This window comes from Gallus gallus, chromosome 8 (assembly GCF_016699485.2).
Source record: "Gallus gallus isolate bGalGal1 chromosome 8, bGalGal1.mat.broiler.GRCg7b, whole genome shotgun sequence".
Classification (NCBI taxonomy): Eukaryota; Metazoa; Chordata; class Aves; order Galliformes; family Phasianidae; genus Gallus; species Gallus gallus.
The window spans coordinates 10,010,161-10,026,661 of record NC_052539.1 but is presented as its reverse complement, the minus strand read 5'-3'; positions in this window follow the sequence as shown (position 1 = coordinate 10,026,661).

The window sequence follows — 16,501 nt, the reverse complement described above, 5'->3', positions numbered from 1 at the left end:
TTCTGCCATTGCAGTACACAGAAGTTATGCAGTTTCCTTCTTCCCATTTTCTACTTTATCACTGTATCTGTTCCTAACCTGATGTGTGTTGTGACCAGTTGCTGGGGAAGTGCCTGCTCCATGGGAACACGAGCACTTGTCCCTGCAGCATGGCAGATCGGTATGCATTAGGGATGATGAGGTAACGTCAGAGGCATGTTCCTCATCACACATTCAAGCATTTGTTTGCCAATGCATTGTTTAGGGTGTGTTATGGAAAGCATGAGAAAGAATTAACGTAATGACATTAAAAGAAATTGAGGCAAGTATTTTGCCAGTGTGGTTCGGAGCTGATGCTTTGCAGCTGCTCAGATTTAATACAAGTGCTTCCTTCTGGTCCAGTTTTGCCAAATCCTGGGGATTTATTGCAGGACGTTTATGTCTTACAAACACTGTTTATGACACTAACTACCTGATGCTAGATGCCAGCAGAAATAGGTACAGCCTGAATGGCTAAGATACTACCTCTGTGTTGGCAGATACAGACATGAACATCCGGCTGTTTGGCTACATGCTGCCATTGGCAGCCCCAGGGGAGCAAGCAAAATGTGTCTGAGCCCCATCCAACCCCATGGAGCAAGGAGCCAGCAGTTCCTGTGCACCTCATGCTAGCAGGCCTCAAGCAGGTTTCAATAACCACTGCATCAGAAACTGCTTTCACTTATTGCATTCCCATTCTGTGGTTTCTTTTTTTCAGGTGATGCGGGGCTGCCAGACACCACACAGGCAATCATTTGGTGGCCAGTGTTCTGAGCACACCTATATCAGCCATTTCTTTCTCTTCCTTCACTTTGGCACTGGAGCTTGGTGCTCTTTTTCTGAGTGTACTCTGCATAATACTCTGCCTTACTTCTCTTTGGAGCCTGAGCCGTGTTTCACGTGCTAAGTCAGGCAAATGTTGCTCAGCAGAAAGCAGGCAGTGGCTCCAGCATAATGGCATGCCAGTGGCAGGAGGATGGTACATCGGGACTGTGTGCAGCAAGACACAGAGACTGCTCCTGAGTGTTGGGTGATCTTGGTTCCCCAAGGGTAAAATTTATGCTGTTTTTACCTTGCTACTCTTCTACTCTTCTAGACACTTTTGAGGTTAGGTACAGAAGTGACAACTAGATTGGTGAGATTTGTATAATTAGTAGGATTTGTTAACTCACTGATGGACAACAGTTGCATCCAGGTGTAAAAGAAAAAGCAGAAACTGTGATTCATATCAGCGAGTATGAATAACAGAGAGAAAAAGGTTATAGGTAAGTCACCGAGAGCAAGAGAACTGGATTTTTTGGAAATCCTATTTCTTCCCAACCTGCTTGTTTCTTTTAAGCCATGTCAGAATAATAGAAATTTTCCATTTATACTCAGCTGCAATGAAGCAAGAAGATATTCTAAAAAGGCTTCCACCATCTGGTCAAGAAATAGTCTTCTAGATGAAGAAAGCAGATGCATATTTGTACAGATAAACATATATGTTTAAAATTTATATTCAACTTACTGAACTGCTGTTGATCAGAAGCAAACAAAGCTTGCTTCTCATACCTATGGAACATAGCATGTTTCAGCTAAAAGTAACATTAAAAATAAAAATGATCATTGCTCCATTGGTGCATTCACACAGGTGGCAGTGATAAGGTCAGAGTCTGGCCTTTTGCTTGTGCATCATTTGATACTGCACCAGTAGTGAAAAGAGCAGCAAAACATAATGATAATTGTGCTTTAGTTTGAATAAAGTGAGTAAAACTGGAATGACATAAAAACAGGTAAACAGAAGTACTGATTTTCTTTGTGTCAGTTTCATGCAGGAAAGCAGGCAGAAAGCATCTCAGAATCTGCAACCTCAGCTGCTACAGCATATGCTGTAACTTAGTTGTTTTCCTTACGAGCAACAGTAACTGGCTGCCTATCCAAATTCATTCAATTTGAATGACAATTGAAAGCACGGGGTTTAGTCTATGGTTTTTCATCTTCAGCCTGGGTTTTGACATGTGCGTGAGAGCATGTAATACTTGCCAGAAGACTTAGGTCCATACCCTTAATTGACCAATCAGCACAATTTGGTCATCAGGAAATGTATGTCATCTAAATCTTTGCAAGGCATTGTTTTATTTCCTCAAACAAGAGTTAACACAAAGGAGTGAATGCAAAAACAAACAAACAAATGAACCAAACCAAAACAAACCAAACCAAACAAACAAAAAACAACACAAGAAAATAAAACACAAAACAACAAACAACAAGAAGATTAAAACATATCGGTTCCTTCCATGCATGGAAAGGGGGGAAATTGTTCTTGCAAAAATGACTGCTAAGTAGGAAAAATGTGAGAACTATGCACAAAAAGCTGCTAACTTGATCCTTGAACATAGAGCTAAAAGGGAATTTGCTGTTTTAGATTTGGTTTTCTCTCAAATCAGAATGCGAATTCAGATTCCAGGAGCTGAACTACCAAATCTTTCCCTTTGTTAAAGTTTTAACATTGCACTCAAATGTGAAATTTCAACATTCGTGTGCTATTGTATTATGAAAGTTAGTTTTTCCACTATCTTGTGTAATTAAATAAATGTCAGGATGAAAAATTCAACTTCACTAAAATGTCTTTGTATAATTGCCTGTGATGTTGAAAGATGTGCTTAGCAAAATGTGTTGACTTAATGGATGCAATTGAATCACCACTTTATGAAGGAAAACCACAGTGAAAAATAATTTCCATGTCCTCTGTGCACCAAGACAGTGAGGAAAGCTCTTGTGAAATACAAAACTTTGTCTCATAATGCCACAGGTAATGCCCAAATGATGGCCTGCTAGATAATACTATTTAGGAAAAAGGAAGTAATAGAAATCTAGCCTTCAGCTCCTAGCAGAGCGGGGAAACTGTGCTCGAGTGCCTTTGCAAGTCCATCTTTGACTCCCTCAGTGTTTGTATCACTACAGCATCCTCTCCTCACAGCTGTGGGCTGAAGGTTTCAGCAGAGCAATACTGCTCAGCACAATGAGGCCATCCTGGATGTGACACATTGAGGACATCCCAGCAGTGACATGCTACTCCCTGGCAGGCCTGGGCAAGGGCAAGGCTCACACCTCCCATAGACGTGCTGAGCCCTTTCCCAGGCAGGGATCCACAAGCAGGATGAGGTGCTGTCATTTATTAGCTCAGTAAATCAAGATTTAATTTCTCCTTGATGCACAAACACACTTTTGGAGGATATTAATCTGCCTCCAAGTGATCTGTTCACTTCAGGTATGGAGGACATAACCTGCTGTACCCAAGTAGGCCCTTCTTGCGACACCAGGGCAGGCTACCACACAGCCAATCCACGTTGGGAAAGATTACTCTTGAAATAGAAATGATTTCAGAGTAAAGAATGAACAGCTATCCATCTTTCTATGGCAGAGCATGTCTGCCAAATCCTTCAAAGGAAGCTTATTGTGTTTAAAAGTCCTACTACTGACCTACTGACCTACTACTCCAACTGGACTGCCACAAGTCAATGGAGCCAGATGAGATTCACCCAAGAGTACTGAGGGAACTGGCAGAGGTGATAATCGAGCCACTTTCCATCATCTATCAGCGCTCTTTGTTGACTGGTGAGGTCCCAGAAGACTGGAGGCTTGCCAATATGACTCCCATCTACAAGAAGGGTTGCAAGGAGGATCTGGGGAACTACATGCCTGTTAGCCTGACCTCAGTGCCAGGGAAGATTTTCAAGCAGATTGTCTTGAGGGAGATCATGTGGCGTGTGCAGGACAACCGGGGGATCAGGCCTAGCCAACATGGGTTCACGAAGGACAGGTCCTGCTTGACCAACGTGATCTCCTTCTATGATCTAGTGACCTATCTGATGGATGAGGGAAAGGCTGTTGATGTAGTCAACCTAGACTTCAGCAAAGCCTTTGACACTGTCTCCCACAGTATTCTCCTGCAGAAGCTGGCAGCCTGTGGCTTGGACAGGTACACTCTTGGCTGGGTAAGGAACTGGCTGGAGGGCCGGGCCCAGAGAGTGGTGGTGAATGGAGTCAAATCCAGCTGCGGACCAGTCACGAGTGGTGTTCCCCAGGGGTCGGTGCTGGGGCCTGTCCTCTTCAGTATCTTTATTGATGACCTGGACGAGGGCATTGAGTGCACCCTCAGTAAGTTTGCAGGTGACACCAAGCTGGCTGGAAGTGTTGATCTGCCTGAGGGTAGCAAGACCCTACAGAGGGATCTGGATAGGTTGGATAGCTGGGCTGAAGCCAATGGGAATGGATTCAACAAGACCAAATGCTGGGTCCTGCACTTTGGCCGCAATAACCCCAGGCAACGCTATAGGCTTGGGGCAGAGTGGCTGGAAGACTGTGTAGAGGAAATGGACCTGGGGGTATTGATTGATGCTAGACTGAACATGAGCCAGCAGTGTGCCCAGGTGACCAAGAAGGCCAATGGCATCCTGGCTTGTATCAGAAATAGTGTGGCCAGCAGAAATAGGGAAGAAATTGTCCCCCTATACTCAGCACTGGTGAGGCCGCACCTTGAGTACTGTGCCCAATTTTGGGCCCCTCACTGTAAGAAAGACATCGAGGCCCTGGAGCATGTCCAGAGGAGGGCAACAAAGCTGGTGAGGGGTCTGGAGCACAGGCCTTGTGAGGAGCGGCTGAAGGAGCTGGGATTGTTCAGTCTGGAGTAGAGGAGGCTCAGGGGAGACGTTATTGCTTTCTATAACTACCTGAAGGGAGGTTGTAGTGAGCTGGGGGTCAGCCTCTTCTCTTGGGTGACTAGTGATAGGACTAGAGGGAATGGCTTCAAGCTGTGCCAGGGAAGGTTCAGGCTGGACGTTAGGAAATACTTCTTCTCTGAAAGGGGGAGGCACTGGAATGGGCTGCCCAGAGAAGTGGTGGAGTCACCATCCCTGGAGGTGTTCAAGGAACGTTTGGATGTTGTGTTGAGGGACATGGTTTAGTGAGAACTATTGGTGATGGGTGAGTGGTAGAACTGGATGATCCTGTGGGTCTTTTCCAACCTTTGTGATTCTATGATTCTATGATTCTATCCCCTCAAATTTTGTGCTTCTTATTGGTATCACAATAATTATAAGTCCAGTTATTTGTGTGACTGATTATTATATGATTATGACATATTCATGAATGAATTATTTAACAGTTTTTGGGTTTTTTTAAATTCTAATTGTGCTTAAGGAGAAGATACTTGCAATGCCTCCACTAGCTGAGCCTCTGAGCTTAGCCATGTTCTACCGCCTGTAAAACTGTTGGAGGTAGTTAGTCTAGTTAGTTACTTATAGTTATTTGCCAAGTAATTTACACTTTGATCCACTTGCTTCATTAGTTGTCAGTAGCTATAAGAAAATATTGTCATCCTACAACTCACAGAAAACCCCATGCAAAAGAAATGAAACAAAAACCCCAATAAGCCTCTACCTACAAAGGTAGAAAAATTCAGATTTCTTTACAGCAAGTTTTACAGCACTGACAAATCAAGGAGAACTGTGAGCTGTTGTTCTTCTCTAGTATAAGTTGGTGTTCACATGAGAGCGTGGCCTTTGCTGTGCTGTTGATATCTGCATCCTGTGGCACTGGTGTGTCTTTTCCCTAGGAACTGTCAGTGTACACGTGCCTGAGGTTTCTGACATATCTGTGTGTAGGCTATTGAAGGACAGTTGTATCTGACGGGGTTGTGCTTGTGTTTTAGGTCTACTAAACTCTTAGGCCACTGCCACCGTCATATTATAGTAGTTTAGGGTAAATTTAAGCCATAGGCAACAAAATAAAGAAAATATAGGGCATCTGTACATCAAGTGAATCAACTACTATGATCAGTCCCCGATGAGGGTTTGATCTTAAAAATTATGAATGGGGGACAAGCTCATGCAGAATAGGATTTCCTTCACAGGCATGCTACTGTTTTGCTTTGTGTCTTATCACTTTTTTTGCTTTTAGGTATTTCATCTGTAAAGAACTACCAGATTGCAAATACATTATTATGTATCACTCTTTTTTGAGTGGGCAAAAAAGAAAATGAGGTGGTAGCTGGAGTCATTAATTTTTACCCATAACAATAATGTAAGTTTATACATATATATATGCATACATGCGAACTCATATAAACATAACAGATGTTCTTTAGAAAGGATAGATCCAACACTATTCAGGATATGTCACATTAAATATCAGGTGGTGGAGAGATCCTCAGCTTTTTGTGCACTTTGGCTTGTGTCTCAGGCAATAGTTTTTGGGCATAATCTTACTGCAGCTTGTGACATCTTCAACTGCAGTCACTGATATGCCATATCTGCCTGGATTTCATCACCATGCAGCACACACAGACGGGGAGCAAGACGCTGGCCAAATGACCACGACTTTGTCACAAGCCTGTTGGCACATCATGAGAGGGTGGAACATGCTGGCACAAACAAGAGTAAAAGAACTTAGAAAACATTGCCTTCAAACAGAGCTGATTTCTGCTCAGTTTCAGACTGGATTTGGCTGTTGTGGTTCTCCTTAACTCTCTTTACAAGGCAGAGGTATCTTCAGTAGCAAACCTAACTCAATGCTGTTCAAGCCCTACATATACACTTCATAGGGTGCATGTATATGTACAGGTATGAAGTGCTGTGTTTGGATATTCACTGGTCTGTGTACCTGCCTAGGTATCTTCAGGATCTGGACATCCACCAAAAGACTAAGGAAAGTAATCCTGCTATATTTTTCTGGTTCCTACTAGTAACACTTTCAAAATCACCTATTCCTCAGCCAAGCAGGAATACTAATTTGCCATCAAGTTATTTCCAGGTCCATATAGCATTGTTTTAAGTCTCCAACCCAGAACCAAACAAACTTTCAGTTTCTTCTTAGTTAATATTTACTCATGCAGATAAGTCAGTTATTATTTCCCAGGGTGTCTTGTAATAGTATCCTGTTTACATTTTCTCTTCCTGACAATGAATTACAAAATCCTGAGGCTGCAAGACAATAAAATATCTATCAATCTGTAGCTCATTTTCATCTGGATTTCTGTTTAAGGATAGTCATGCTGGGATCTGTATGCAAAACACTTTGTCTCTGGTTAATAGCTTGATTTGTTTTGGAATACACTGAATGAGATCATCTAAAGAACTTGAAGGTGAATAGGTCCATGGGACCCAGTGAGATCCACCCACAGTTTTTGAGGGAACTTGTGAATGAAATTGCCAACCCACTATCCATCATATTTGAAAGGTCATGGCAGTCTTGTGAAGTTCTCATTGACTGGAAAAGGGGAAACATAACCCCCATTTTCAAGAAGGGAAAAAAAGAAGATGCAGGGAACTACAGGCCAGTCAGTCTCACCTCTGTGTCTGGCAAGATCATGGAGCAGATCTTCCTGAAGTCCTTACTAAGGCATTTGGAAAATAAAGATGAGGTGATTGGTGGTAGCCAACATAGCTTCACTGGGGATAAATCATGCCTGACAAACCTGGTGGCCTTTTATGATGGAGTTGCAGAGTCAGTGGATAAAGGAAGAGCAACTGATGTCATCTATATGGACTTGTGCAAAGCATCTGACACTGTCCTGAAAGACATCCTGATTGCCAAGTTGGAGAAAAATGAAGTTGATGGATGTACCACTCACTGGATAAGGAATTGGCTGAACAGTCACACTCAGTTGCAGTCAACGTCTCAATGTCCAAGTGGAGACAGGAAACGAGTGGTGTTTCTCAGGGACTGTTGTTGGGATCGGTGTTATCTAACATCTTTGTAGGCAATGTGGACAGTGGGATTAAGTGCTCACTCAGCAAGTTTGCAGATGACACCATGCTGGGTGGTGCAGCTGACACACTAGAGAGAAGGAATGCCATTCAGGGGGACCTGGACAAAATTGAGAAATGGGCCCAAGACAACCTCATGAGGATCAACAAGGTCAAGTGCAAAGTCCTGCACCTGGGTCAGAGCAATCCCAAGCACCAGTACAGGTTGGGCAGAGAATGGCTTGAGAGCAGCCCAGAGGAGAATTTGGGAGTGTTGATTGATGAGAGATTCAACAAGAGCTGACAATGTGCGCTTGCAGCCCAGAAGGTCAACTGTATCCTGGGTTGCATCAAGAGAAGTGTGACCAGCAGGGCGAGGGAGGCGATTCTGTCCCTCTACTCTGCTCTCATGAGACCCCACCTGGAGTACTGTATCCAGTTCTGGAGCCCCCAACACGAGAGAAGGACATGGAGTTGTTGGAGTGGGTCCAGAGGAGGGCCATGAAGATAACTGAAGGGCTAGACCATCTCCCCTGGTCAGGGACAGGCTGAGAGAGCTGGGGCTCTTCAGCTTGGAGAGGAAAAGGCTTGAAGGAGACCTTATAGCTGCCTTCCAGTACCTGAAGGGGCCTGCAGGAAACCTGGGATGGGACTTTTTATAAGAGCATGTAGTGACAGGGTGAAGGAAAATTGTTTTAATCTGGAAGAGGGTAGATTTAGACTAGATACTAGTAAGAAATTCTTTACTGTGAGGGTGGTGAGACACTGGAACATGGGCAGAAACTGGAACACAGGAAGTTTCCCTATTAACATGAGGAAGACTTCTTCACTGTGTGAGTGACAGAGCACTGGGACAGACTGTCCAGGGAGGCTATGGAGTCTCCTTCTGTGGAGATATTTGGGACTGATCTGGATACTTTCCTGCACAACTGACTATAGGGAGCCTGCAAGGAGGGTGGACTCAATGACCTCTGGAGATCCCTTCCAACCCCTACCATTCTGTGATCCTGTGGTTAGCAAAGAAGTCACTGTGCTGTAAGTGTTGTTCAACATTTTTGTTGAGGATGGAACAAGAGATCAGTGGGGTTAGATCCATGGTGAATTTGGGGCCATGCCCTATATCTCATGAGACAACAGTTGCTGCTGTATCACCTACTGGAGCCCCGGATGTTTCCCCTCTTTTGGGCTGCATGGGGGGAGACTGGTGCTATTCCAACAGCTAATCATGCCACATGTAGCCCCACTTGAAGTAGTTCATCACTCTGGAAATAAAAATCTATCCAGAGGTCCAACTTTTTCACTGTTTCCTTTGTAAGCTCTGCCAGATCCTGTGTTTGCAGCAATGCGTCCATTTTGCTCCTTTTTCTCTTAAACAAAATAATTCAGTCATACTATGTAGCTCCAAAATCCATCCCATTGACCTTTCCACAAGTGTTCTACTCTCCACTGTATGTTGTCATCTAAATCACTGTAATATGAAAAACAAGGCAGACCCTGAAATACAGAAGGGGGTGGGTGTGTAGGGTGAAGCACCATCAGTCAAGCTTCTCTAAAGACTCTTTATCTTGGTAGGTGAAGCATTTAAATTCAAATGTCACTTTTGCAAGTACTTTGAAGAAATTTGTTTATCTGCTGAACTGCTTGGCACTCACAATAAATGGTGTAAATAAATACAGAACATGCACTGTGTTGTATGAGAGGCTAATTTTCCTGTGCTTGAAATCTCATAGTGAAGATGGAAAATGCTATTCTAAAGTAATTTATGCTTAGGAGAAAAACGTAGAAGGCACAAAAAGCAACAGAGTTTTTCACTCTTACTTACTTGCTTACCAGTAAGAAGATCAAGCAAATTACAAAAGCAGCTTGAAGTGACTTTAGACATAAGCCAAAAAGTATGCTATAAAGAATGGAAGAATATAAAATCTTTAACTGTATTAATATATGCATTGAATACTCTATTTTTTAAGCTAAATAATTCAACTGTATTTTTCAGCTTCATGGGAAGAATGAATATATTCTTCAGCTTGTAGAGTTTCTAGTTAAATCAGCACCTTGCTGACAAAGCAGCTACTTATATCTGTGTTGGTTTTTACCACAGTCACAAGAAGCTTGCCTGCCATGCTAATGGCTTTTGAGTCTCTTGCTGTCCTGCTGTTAAGTAGAGAGCAAAAGAAGGGGAAAAGGAAGAAATAAAAATGTGTGTCATGCGGGCAGAGAAAAAGACTATGCTGGGGGTTGTAAAGAAACTATAGGCATTGTATGAATTATCTCAAAAGCAAGAAGACAGTGAAGCAGTATTTGACTTCACTGCTGTGTTGTCTTACTATTACACCATGAAATAGCTTAATTAAAGCTCTTGCAGCACTCCAGATGGAACACAGATTTAAAGCAAGTGTATATAGTGTGAAACCTCCAAGGCTCTTTTTCTGTCTTTAAGAGAAATAGATCTTCAAGAGAAGATGGTCCACTGGGCTCTGTACAGGATGAAATTTTGGAGATTAGCTCAGAAGGATGCTTAAATACATGGAACCCTCCATTTGTTTATCGATTTCAGCATGAGACAGCAATCAGAAAGACTGCTATGAATTTGGAAAAAAACAGCTTAATAAAGTTATTAAAAATTGCTCCAGCCTAAGCTCCTTTCCCTTGATAAAATCATGGGGTGGGTTTACAGGATGTTTTCTGTGCTGCTAATTGGGATTAATCTTGTGTCCTTCATCTGCTCTCAGAAAAGTTTTGATACAAGAAGATGTGGAAGAATCAGAACTGTGAAAACAAACATACCATCATGGTGCGTGTTCAAATGTTTCTACGATGGCCTGTGAGCCCCTGGTGGCACGTGGAGCAAATGCAAAGCAGATGGAGGTGTCTTTCCCATGGGGCCCCATGAAGACATTTGGATGGAAATCACATTTGTTAGTTCCTTACTGTAGAGCGTTTGAGTGATTCTCATGGCATTATATGAGGCACTGCAAATGAAGGAATTCTCCACAATTACAGCAGATATGCCATAAAATTATTTTAGTTTTATAAGAACTCTGCATCCAAGCTGTCACAGGATTCGAGCCATTGAGTTTCTCAGCAAACATTTTTACCTCCACATTCTAAAAAGAAACACACTTCCCTTACTAATTAAGGGAACTGTGACTTTAGACCATTTTCCTCCATTGAAGGGCACAGCAGCAGGAGTTGCAGCACTGTCAGTGGTGCTAATTAGATAAATAACAGTTTTGCAGCCTTGAAAGAGCAACAGAAATGGAAGGAGTTAACTGTTGCTGCTTTTTATAGCAGGGATTTGTGCTGCATAGCTCTAGAAATGACTTGTTGACTTATGGGATGCCTCTGTTTGCGAGTTTTACGATGCCACCCAGGATTAACTGATTTTGCCATTAAAGGAAGATAAAATGATAAAAATAAAAAGCAGTCCATAAATTGCAGGAACAAGGGGTGCCAACATTACATTTTGTTACAAATAGGACTCTGACATTTTAATGCTCCTCTTTATTTGCAGCTTGGCTCTAGCTGTGGGGGACAATATTAATTGCCAGAAGGTAGAGAGAGAACAGCTCAACTAATAACTACATGAGTCTATAGGACAGTGAGTTGGTTTGGATAAGTATGCAGATATGCCTTCACATCAGACTTTCTTAACCAGGTATTAATGAAATATCCAAAGAAGCAAAAGAAACATCTAAATGCCTGGAGCAAGACCTACACATTTTTGAAGGGTAGGTTGGAAAGTACAGGCAGTGAAGGCCAAGCAAAAAAAGTAGAATTAAGCAGTATTCACCTGTGATATTCTAGTTTAAAGGTTCCCCGTCCCTATGTAGTCATCATTCTCCTCAGAGGTATGGCCTGAGCATCCATCACACCTGAGAATGGGACAGGATGTCACAGCAGCAGACCACTGTTCACATACAGTTTGCAGTGACAGCAATGCCTCCTGGGGTATTTCTCTTTCAGAATGTGCTTAGCAGAACTCAGCTCAATGTATGCCCAGAGAGCGCAGCCAGTAAGAAAGAAGTCAGAAATCAGTACGTCTGACTGTTGATCATTTATTCCCATTACAACCTGAATTAAGTAGAACAGCAGCACCAGCACAGTAAGATCAAAACACTGGGGAAGAGAGTGAAAAGATCTGATTTTTTCCATCCTATTTTTTTTCTTTAGGAAATGAAAATGAGTGATCTGTGTCCCTGTCCCCTCTGCAAACATGCACAGGGATTATTTCAAGTTCTCAGTGGGAAGACCTCTATAACTATCTTATTCATTTTGTTGCAGTTCAGTCATAATTTAAGCAACGAAATTTGCCCCGGTGTAAAAAGTAAAATTGTTGAGAATGGATTATGTCTGGTGTTGAACTTCGAGGCACGGATTGCAAACTGGTTTTCATCAGCACAGACACGTCTGAAGGGAACACTGTCCACCTTGATGAATTTAATCTTTTTATTTTTGAATATTGATGAACATATTGATGAATATACATTACCATATTCTTGAGCAGTGCAGGGAGTTTATGTAATTATAAAATATTTATGAGGAACAAATATCAGGATGTGTTCAGCAGTGCTGTTTTAGAGAACCACTACGGTTTCCTCCCCTATTAGGGGACATGGCATTGCCCATTTTCCATACAGTAGCTTAAGGATGTATATTCTTATCTTGCTGATAAGTGTAGAAGTTGGTAGGTATGCTGGAATCTTTTTCTCTGTCTACCCACCTACTCACAAAGCTTCTGCCTCTGTAGTATTTTTTTTGGAATATTTGGTTTATCCTCCTTTAGCTCCTGTGTGGTGTAGCATTAAATTGGAATTATTCCTTCAAATGTCCTCTTCCTTTCTTTTTTTTCTTTCTTTTTTTTTTTCCTCTACCAGTTTTTTTTGTTGTTGTTGTTTTGTTTTGTTTTGTTTTGTTTTCTGGGGATGTAGTGGAGGCAGAGAGAGAGGGTTGGGGAGGGGGGAAGAAATGTAAGTCAAAGCCCAAGCTGAGGAACTTAATTAGGTAACACAGGATTTTGAAAGTCTGGATATGTATCCCAGACCTAATACAAACTGAAATTTTATCCCATTAATGTATTCTGTTATATTTCAGGGAAAAAGAAAACAGCTCAATTGAACAGCGCTCTGATCCAATCTCACACATCTGAATTATGACAGGATACTCTTAGAAATATCCCAAGGCACCAAGCTGGATGTGTTTATTTTTTTTTCAGCATTGGATTTTGGTGATGGCCAACCATCAGCATGGCAAGCCTACATACTTGTGCAGGTGTTGCACAGACCTCTATTAAAGTACAGCCGCTCGGACACTTCAGCGCAGTGGTGGAATCCATCACTGGTCCTCCAGCAGCTCTGCAAATGACCTAAACACAATGAAAATACTACGAAAGTCCCTTCTTAATTTTAACCTCTGTTTTGGCCATAGGTCAGTATTTTACTATAAGGAATAAATGAGAAAAATAGATTAGCATTGAAACATGTAATTTATTGGCCAAGTAAGCAATGAGTAACAAATGGAATTGTTTTTAGGAACTTTTATCAGTAATGCCAATTCGTAACATCTTGTTTAAAATTTTTATTTCTTGAAGGGAGGCAGAGGCAGAGGGACTGAGATGGGAATTATGCTAATATGTCACTCTGGGGCCTCTCAAGCCCTCCCTGAATACTGGGATATTGATACCATTGGAGTTCTTCTTTGCACAGAGCCCTTCAGGTTGCTAAATCGGTCTTGCACTGCATGAAAATTTATCCTATCCTAGATAGTGCATCGATCTCTAAAGCTAAAGGAGTAAAATATGACACACTGTTATCCTTCAGGGCTTTAAAGCGTTTTAGCTGAAGAACCTTGAATATTAAGTTGGATGGTCCTCACATAGAGTGTTAGGGAATTTTACTTTCAAGGCCATACTATCAGTCATGGCCAAGTTTTCGTGAAGTACCTGGGACTGCCTCCAAGGTGATATAAAGCTTTATGACTTTCCCAGTGGATGGAGCTATAGAGAAATTCCCAATAGGAACATATTTAGTTGCAATTTCCTTGGCTAATACATTGCAGCACATGATTTTTCTGTGGAAACAAAGACTGTGCAGACTCTTCTGGGTGTCTCTCACTGCAGGTAGTCTTTAAATTTAGTGCTCTTCTTGACCTCTTTTTTGGTAGCTCAGTCCTCAGGAGCTTGCCAAGCCTGGAACATTTGTGTTCCCAGACACACAGGGACCAAGTACATATACTGGGATGACAGCAGGACTTTCCCTGAGGGCCTGCTTGCTGACACAGCTGATTGCTATTTCTGAATGTCACTTCCTGTTTATCCCGATGGTAAAATCCTTGTGGTCAACTTAATGAGGTTTTTCTTCCCTTCGGTGATTTAAAAAATAACAATCACTTATTCAGAGCTAGTTTAATATATTTGCATGAAGGACAGGGAGAGAGCAAAGGGAAAGGGGTGATACCTAATATGTTATTTATGTAGAAAAAATCAGAGTGAAGATATGATGAACTATCTAAAACATTGATAATGGGTTCATTGTGTCACAGAAAGGGAAGGTAGAGGCAGAAAAAAATGATGAAATTTCCCCACTCCAAAAGAAAAATCTGATTCTGGAATTGTTAAGCTACAAGACAGATAAATGGGGGAGTGCCTTTGGTCTTCAAACTCATTGATTTCAATTCAAGCAAAATGGAGGAGAGAAAACTACCCATTGATTAAAACCAGCCAAAGTAGCTCATAAGACCTCAGACTGCTACTGTAAGGAGAGAGCAAATTAAGGATTTGGTGGCATGTCCTTTGTTGGCTTTCTAAGCAGTCCATTTGCCTGGAAGTCTTGTAGGGGAAACTAGACTGTGGAGGTCTAACCTCTGCAATGAGAAACTACCAGTAAGTAACACATCCCAACTACAAACTGGCTCCTGGCAAAATCAGCTGACAATTCTATCTGTATTTAAGATTTGGAACAAGCAAGTATAGATGTGATCTAGTTTTCAAGAGAAAGGCTTAGAAGTTGGTAGCCTTATTAAAATGTCTGGAATAAATGCAAATTCTTCTGGATGCTTCTTTTAGCAGTCCCAGAAACTTTGGAATTTAGAAAAAGACAGAGCAAAACCTAAATTAGGCAATAATGAATATTTTGGAAGATGAACATATGAACCTAAATCTAATGATCCTGCTTTTCTTGAAGAAAGCAACTTGAGTTATTCAGATTTATTTCTTTAGATCTTTAAAATTGCCAATAGCCATAAACTAGGGTTGATTGAACAGTTTGGAGAATGATCTGAATTGTGTAGAAATGAAGTCTTAATTTGCTAGAAGACTGATTATCCTAATTGTAGGATGTTTGTGGTAATTTATAGATGTTGAATTTAGTGTGTAAATGAGAGAAAGGCTTGTGGCCTTCTGTATACACATGTGTATGTACTTTCTGTTAGATCACTGTTTTAATCACAGAACCATAGAACCATAGAATGGCCTGGGTTGAAAAGGACCACAATGATCATCTATTTTCAACCCCCCTGCTATGTGCAGGGTTGCCAACCACCAGATCAGGCTGCCCAGAGCCACATCCAGCCTGGTATTGAATGCCTCCAAGGATGGGGCATCCACAACCTCCTTGGGCAACCTGTTCAAGCGTGTCACCACCCTCTGTGTGAAAAATGAGGTGAACAAGGCTGTATATATATGTAGTTTATGCTAAGAAAACTAACTAGATGTGGAAAAAAAAATAGGAGACTACAGTAGAGGGCCCCAAAAATGCAAGCACAGGATGTTACAGAGGCCTTGAGAATGAGGAGCACAGGATGATAACTAGTTATAAACATGTTATCATCATATGTTGCCAGTTATAAACATGTCATAAAAGGTCATAACCGTTCCTTAAAGGATGTAGCAATGAACACTGGGTAAAGCTGATTTTAGTTATAATAAAGAACGAGTTTCTTACATAAGGTATCTCTGCCATCTCTTGTTATAACATGGGATTTATGTGCCAGTGCTTTATGTGATTCTTCTTGAGAAAAGCATGCTAGGAAACGCATAAAAATAAATGATGCAGATCCAAGAGTGAAGAGGAAGAAATCTCATTATCAGCTTTCTAATTGTACTAGCGAGAGGAGCACACAAATTTAACAACATTTGGTGAAGGGTAGGCATTGCATCGGGAAAAGGGGTAGCTATCTGAAAGCTTTGTGTGTATCAGTTTTAATCATATAATTATTGTAAAATTGGATTATATATTGTAAAATCCATTGTAATTGGATTTTTTTTCCTATAAAGGTTTGTATCCTTGTAATTGTACTAATAATAAATCTTAGATTAGACTGTCAAGATTTTAATTAGACTATCAATAAATTCTTGGCCCTGCCTATCAAGCATGTTCCTTTGACTCACACAGATGAAGTGTTTAGCTGGTTTCTTAAAAACTGTTGTAAATTCCGGATGCAGCGAAATGCATGACTGAGAACAGGCAACAAAGAGGACCTGAGGAAATGGCCGCAAATTAGACATAAGGAAAATCTTTTTCTCTCAAAGAGTGGTTAGGCACTGGAATTGCCTGCCCGGGGAGATGATGTTGAAGAGGCTTCTGGATATGAGATATGGTTTAGTAGCTTAGTGGTAGTAATGCTGATAGGATGGTTGGACTAGATGATCTTCTAGGTCCTTTCCAACCATGTGATTCTATGATTCTATAAAGGGTCTTTTTGTGACCTTTCAGAATAAACAAATGGTGATACAAAGAGGTTATTAAAGCTAGATAGATGTG